Source organism: Salmo trutta, chromosome 27 (assembly GCF_901001165.1).
Source record: "Salmo trutta chromosome 27, fSalTru1.1, whole genome shotgun sequence".
Classification (NCBI taxonomy): domain Eukaryota; kingdom Metazoa; phylum Chordata; class Actinopteri; order Salmoniformes; family Salmonidae; genus Salmo; species Salmo trutta.
Window position 1 is genome coordinate 33,329,486 of NC_042983.1, and position 7,214 is coordinate 33,336,699.

The following is a 7,214-nucleotide window of genomic DNA, read 5'->3' on the forward strand; positions in this document are numbered from 1 at the left end:
ATTTAAAGAAATGTGTGTGTGTGCGGAGCAGAATACGCGTGTTTTAAGACTCAAAAAGATTTTGGTCTGGAATGTTTCCTGCATGGATATTCATAGCAGGGCACCTATCAAGGGGGTTATTTCTGGGTTTGTGCAAGAAATAAAGGCAGAGGATATTACTGAAGACATCGATGGAGTGGTTGACTGACCTGTTGACTGACCTGTATAGTGGATGGAGTATTTTTTTTTACTTCATCCATGCTACTGTTCTTTTATTAGGAGTCTCTCCCTTCTCATACGTATAAAGTTAGGATTCATGAGATACCCTCTAAAAGCTTTTGTGCAAAAGCCCCTTCAGTGTCATGAATGTCAAATATTTGTTAATGTGTCAAGTGTGTGCAGAAGGGAAGAGTATTGTATGCCAGAAGAAGTGAAATGCTGCAACGGTGGAGGAGAATGAAGTGTCATGGGTAAGGGTCTTCATGATTTCACAGCTGACGCAGTGCAAGAAATCCTGTCGGTGAATGTTCCACCGTCACAGGCCCCTGAGTCTGTGAATGGATGTATTTTGAGGTGGAATGTGATTGAAGAAGTGGGATGGGTTTTGTTGGCTGACATGTTTAATTTTGTATTTTGTATGATGTCATTTCCCCCCTTTCCTGCAATGGTTTTTACATTTCTTATTCAATACCCCATCCAGCTGGTGGCGGTAATGCACCATTAACATTGGATGCCAACCGCCATTAAACCTCATCAAAGAAGAAGACGCATTGGGGGTTTGCCACATGGAGAGCAGCAGGAGCTGCTGAAGACTCTCCAAGCTCCATGGACCTTTATGTTTGAAGGAAGGCATTAGTTTCAGTTTCAGTAAGTTATATGCTCTGACAGAGCCTTGAACCTCCCTCTTGAGTGGTTGTACTGTGATTTTCTATTCCTGGTCCTTGTGAGTTGTGGTCAACCCTAGCTAGCACCATAATCTATGGATTTCACATGACTGGGCAGGGGCGCAGCCATTGGTGGGCCCCACTTTGGAGCCAGGCCCACCTACTGGGGAGCCAGACCCAGCCAATCAGAATGAGTTTCCCCCCCCAAAGGGCTTTATAACAGTCATACAGTAAATACTCCTCAGTTTCATTTTCAATTGTCCGGGTGGTTGGTCTCAGTTGATACCACAGGTGAAGAAGCCGGATGTGGAGTTCCTTGGCTGGCATGGTTACACATGGTCTGCGGTTGCGAGAGCGGTTGGACGTACTGACAAACTCTTTAAAACGACGTTGGAGGCAGCTTATGGTAGAGAAATGGAAAATACATTTTCTGGTAACAGCTCTGGTGGACATTCCTGCAGTCAGCATGCCAATTGCATGCTCCCTCAAAATTTGAAACATCTGTGGCATTGTGTTGGGTGACAAAACTGCACATTTTAGAGTGGCCTTTTATTGTCCCCAGCACAAGGTGCACCTGTGAAATGATTATGCTGCTTAATCAATTTCTTGATATGCCACACCTGTCAGGTGGATGGATTATCTTCGCAATGGAGAAATGTTCACTAACAGGGATGTAAACAAATTTGTTCCCAAAATTTGAGAAATACGCTTTTTGTGCGTATGAAACATTTCTGGGATATTTTATTTCAGCTCATGAAACATGGGACCAACACTTTACATGTTGCATTTTATAATTTGTTCAGTATAAATCAAAACCAAATCCCTGGTGTTGCTAGGACAGTGGAATCCGACTGGTGGTTGTCGACAGTGCAGCTTTTAAAGGTAATTTCCGATTGAGTCAACATTGTTCACTAGTGAGTAAGATCTCCGCTAGCTCGGGAACATTGCCTTTTAAAGCCGCATTAAGGACAACCTGCGGTTCGATTGAATCCTGGCCTAACTCGAATAACACGGTTTTGGAAAGGGGTTAGAGTGAATAGATGGAGTGAATCTCAATTTTATTTTGATTCCTTGATTCCTTTTATTTATCTATTTTTCTTTAGTGGGTTGATCATCTTTAGTATTGTATATAGATTGTGGCTTCTATCAATGTAATTGTCTGCATGATTTCCAATCTTCCATAATATATACAGTACCAGTCAAAAGTTTGGACACACCTACTCATTCAAGGGTTTTCTTTATTTGGACTATTGTAGAATAATAGTAAACAAAAAAGTGTTAAACAAATCAAAATATATTTGAGATTCATTAAAGTAGCCACCCTTTGCCTTGATGACAGCTTTGCACACTCTTGGCATTCTCTCAACCAGCTACACCTGGAATGCTTTTTCAACAGTCTTGAAGGAGTTCCCACATATGCTGAGCACTTGTTGGTTGCTTTTTCCTTCACTCTGCGGTCCAACTCATCCCAAAACATCTCAGTTGGGTTGAGGTTGGGGGATTGTGGAGGCCAGGTAATCTGATGCAGCACTCTCCTTCTTGGTCAAATAGCCTTTATACATCCTGGAGGTGTATGGGGTCATTGTCATGTTGAAAACAAATGATAGTCCCACTAAGTGCAAACCAGATGGGATGGCGTATCGCTGCAGAATGCTGTGGTAGCCATGCTGGTTAAGTGTGGCGTAGCGGTCACAGACAGTGTCACCAGCAAAGCACCATCACACCTCCTCCTCCGTGCTTCACGGTGGGAACCACACATGCGGAGATCATCTGTTCACCTACTCTGCGTTTCACAAAGACATGGAGGTTGGAACCAAAAATCTCAAATTTGAACTCATCAGACTAAAGGACAGATTTCCACCGGTCTAATGTCCATTGCTCGTATTTCTTGGCCCAAGAAAGTCTCTTCTTCTTATTGGTGTCATTTAGTTGTCATTTTTTTGCAGCAATTCAACCATGAAGGCCTGGTTCACACAGTCTCCTCTGAACAGTTGATGTTTTTCATTTTAAATGAACCTTTATTTAACTAGGCAAGTCAGTTAAGAACATTTACATTTACATTTTCTTATATAACATATTCTTATATACAATGACAGCCTACACCAGCCAAACCCAGACAACACTGGGTCATTTGTGCACCAACCCATGGAACTCCCAATCACAGCCAATTGTGATACACCCTGGATTTGAACCAGGGTGTATGTAGTGACGGATCTTGCACTTAGATGCAGTGCCTTAGACTGCTGCGCCACTCGGGAGCCCAATGTTGTGATATGTCTATTACTTGAATTCAGTGAAGCATTTATTTGGGCTGCAATTTCTGAGGCTGGTAACTCTAATGAACTTATCCTCTGCAGCAGAGGTAACTCTGGCTCTTCCATTCCTGTGGCGGTCCTCATGAGAGCCAGTTTCATCATAGCGCTTGATGGTTTTTGCGACTGCACTTGAAGAAACGTTCACATTTTCAGCATTGACTGACCTTCATGTCTTAAAGTAATGATGGACTGTCATTTCTCTTTGTTTATTTGAGCCTGTCTTGCCATAATATGAACTTGGTCTTTTACCAAATAGGATTACCTTCTGTATACTACCCCTACCTTGTCACAACACAACTGATTGGCTCAAACACATTAAGAAGGAAAGAAATTCCACAAATTAACTTTTAACAAGGCACACCTGTTAATTGAAATGCATTCCAGGTAACTACCTCAAGAAGCTGGTTGAGAGAATGCCAAGCGTGTGCAAGACTTTCATCAAGGCAAAGGGTGGTGTCACGTCCTGATCGTTGTAAGATTTCATTTGCCATAGTAGAGTGGTCAGGGCGTGACAGGTGGTTGTTTTGGGTGGTTTTGGGGTTTTCTGTTTCTATGTGGGGTCGTTCTAGATTTCTATTTCTATGTTTTGTTTTCCATATTTTGGCCGGGTATGGTTTCCAATCAGAGGCAGGTGTCTATTGTTGTCTCTGATTGGAAGCCATAATTAGGCAGCCTGTTTTTCCTTTGGTTTTTGTGGGTAGTTGTTTTCCGTTTTGTTCATGTACCTGATGGAACTGTTGGCTGTCGTTTTTGTTATTTTTGTTTAATTAAGTGTCGTCATTAAAAGAAATATGAGCACTTTACACGCTGCGCCTTGGTCTCCTTCATACGACCCTCGTTACAGAACTACCCACCATGACTGGATCAAGCGGCGTGCCCAGGCAGAGATGGACACCTGGTCACACATGGAATGGATGGAGAGGAGAAACTGGACTTGGGGGCAAGTCATTGACAGATATCGGAGCCTACCGGGGAAGAACGAGAGGCAGCCCCCCAATTTTTTTGGGGGGGGGCACACGGGTAGTTTGGCTGGGCCAGGGGTGAGCCCTGAGCCAACTCCCCGTGCTTATTGTGGTGAGCATGTGCCTGCCTCTTGCACTTTCTCTCCGGTACGCCTCCATAATCCAGTACGTCCAGGGCCTGCTCCGCGCCCTCTCCCTCCAGTGCGCCTCCAGAATCCAGGAAGTCCTGTGCCTGCTTCCCACACTCTCCCTCCAGTTCACCTCAATAGCCCAGTAAGGCCGGGGGCCTGCTTTGAGAATTTGGTCCTCAGTGCATCTCCCCAGTCCGGTGAGACCGGTTCCAGCTCCCCGTAGGAAGCCTCCAGTGATGATCAATGGTCCGAAGCCTCCAGTGATAATCCATGGCCCAGAGCCTCCAGGGATGATCCATGGCACGAAGCCTCCAGTGACGATCCATGGCCCGGAGCATGTAGGGATGATCCATGGCACGAAGCCTCCAGTGATAATCCATGGCCCGGAGCATGTAGGGATGATCCATGGCACGAAGCCTCCAGTGATAATCCATGGCCCGGAGCCTCCAGTGATGATCCATGGCACAAAGCCTCCAGTGATGATCCATGGCGTGGAACCAGTAGTGATGATCCATGGCACGGAGCCTGCAGCGAAGGTCCCCAGTCCGGAACCTACAGAGACGCTCTCCAGTCCGGAGCCTCCAGCGACGCTCTCCAGTCCGGAGCCTCCAGCGACGCTCCCCAGCCCGGAGCCTCCAGCGACACTCCTCAGCCCGGAGCCTCCAGCGACGCTCCTCAATCCGGAGCCTCCAGCGACGGTCTGCAGCCCCAAGTCTTCAGCTACGGTCTGCAGCCCCGAGTCTTCAGCGATGGTCTGCAGCCCCGAGTCTTCAGTGGCGGTCAGCAGTTCAGAGCCTCCAGCGATGATCCACGGTCTGGTTCCTCCGGCGACACAGAAGCGGGGGGGATCAGCGGGTGGTGTGGGGCCTATGCCCGGAACCAGAGCAGCTGCCAAGTATAGATGTCCACCCGGACCCTACCCTATAGGTTCAGGTGTGCGGCCGGGAATCCGCACCTTTGGGGGAGGGGGTAATGTCACGCCCTGACCTGAGAGAGAGGGTTTGTTTCTCTATGTGTTTAGGTCAGGGTGTGGGGTGGGCATTCTATGATGTCTATTTCTTTGTTTTGAGCCGAGTATGGTTCCTAATCAGGCAGCTGTCTATCGTTGTCTCTGATTGGGAATCATACTTAGGCAGCCTTTCCCCACCTGTAGTTGTGGGATCTTATTTTTGTACTGCTTGTTAAGCCAGCAAGACGTTACGGTCATTGTCATTGTTTATTCTTTTGTTTGTAGTGTTCTGATTTATAATTAAATACAAAGATGAACACTCACAACGCTGCACCTTGGTCTACTCCCTTTGACGGTCGTGACAGGTGGCTACTTTGAAGAATGTCAAATATAAGATGTATTTTGATTTGATTAACACTTTTTTGGTTACTACATGATTCCATATGTGTTATTTCATTAGTTTTTATGTCTTCACTATTATTCTACAATGTAGAAAATAGTACAAATAAAGAAAAACTCTTGAATGAGTAGGTGTTCTAAAACTTTTGACTGGTACTGTATATATCTTTTTCAATTAGTGTATTTGAGTTTAACCATAATATTTGTAATAATATTTGTTCTGTCTTTTCTGGTGGATTAAACTGAAATTGCAACCAGATTTCTACTGCTTGTTTAAAAATAGCGATATTTTGGAGATAATTAAACATTTTAATAACCAAAATGAGAGGTTGTAATCTGAATCAAAAAGGCCGTTCTTGAACATGGGGTGAGCCATTCTTACTAATCTGCTAGAGAACCAGTTTGGATTTAAGTATAGTTTTTGTATGACTGAAGCCTTTAGTGAGAGGTCTAATGCTTTAATATTTCATCATGTCTTCCCTCCAAATTCATATTCATTATGTAAATATGCCTGTTTAACAGCAAGCCAAAATTAATTTTGGCTTGCCGTTCCAAATAAAGTGGAATATGTTTTGCTCATGTAATTTAAAAAACAAGTCGTTAGGTGTAGGCAGGGCCATAAGTAAACTGGGATATGACTAAAGAATTACTCATGGGGATTTTTTCACAAATAGACAGGTGTTGTCCTTTCCATGGTAGCAAAATCTTATCTAATTTGGGGAACTTTCTATTAAAATATATTGTAGTGAGATAATTTCTTTCTTTCAGGATATGAATACCGAGTATGTCCACTTCACCGTCAGACCATCTTATTGGTAAACTACACAGTAATGTAAAATTTGTATTTTTTTAAGATCCACAGAAGTTAGAAAAAGTATCTAGATCCTCTATGAGGCTGTGCAGGTGACCAAATTGCGGATTTAAAAGAGAACATTAATCGTCAGTGTACAATGGCACTTTTGTTTTTAAGCCCTGGATTTCTAGCCCCTTGATATTATTGCTGGATCTGATTTTATCAGCTAACATTTACATGGCCATAATAAATTGATATGCCGATAATGAACAGCCTTGTTTTACTCCTCTTGACAATTTAATCATTTCTGAGGAGTAGCCATTATTTACCATTTTACAACTGGGGTTATTATACATAACTTTAACCCATTGTATAAGAGATTCTCCAAAATTAAAATAGTCCAGGCATTTATATATAAATTCCAGACGTACTCTATCAAAGGCCTTTTCAAAGTCAGCAATGAATACCAGGCCTGGTTTCCCAGATTTCCCAGAGGACAACCAGCAGTTGGATTGAATCCCAGCCTAACTCGAAGAACACTGTTCTGGAAAAGGGTTAGAGTGAATACATTGAGTGAATCTCAGTTGTATTTTCTTGATTCTTCCTTTCATCTTTTTCTGAAAGCACATTGGAGCAGAATGAGGTTCCTCCCTTGGATCTTCTCCTCCAGTGTGTCTTGAGGAGGAGGCAGGGCGGGAGACCGTAAGAAATCAGGGAAATACAATTGAGATTCACCCATTGCATAGAAACCCTAGTCATGGATGTTAGCGAATATCTTCCATTGTCACAAACAAGAGTTGAA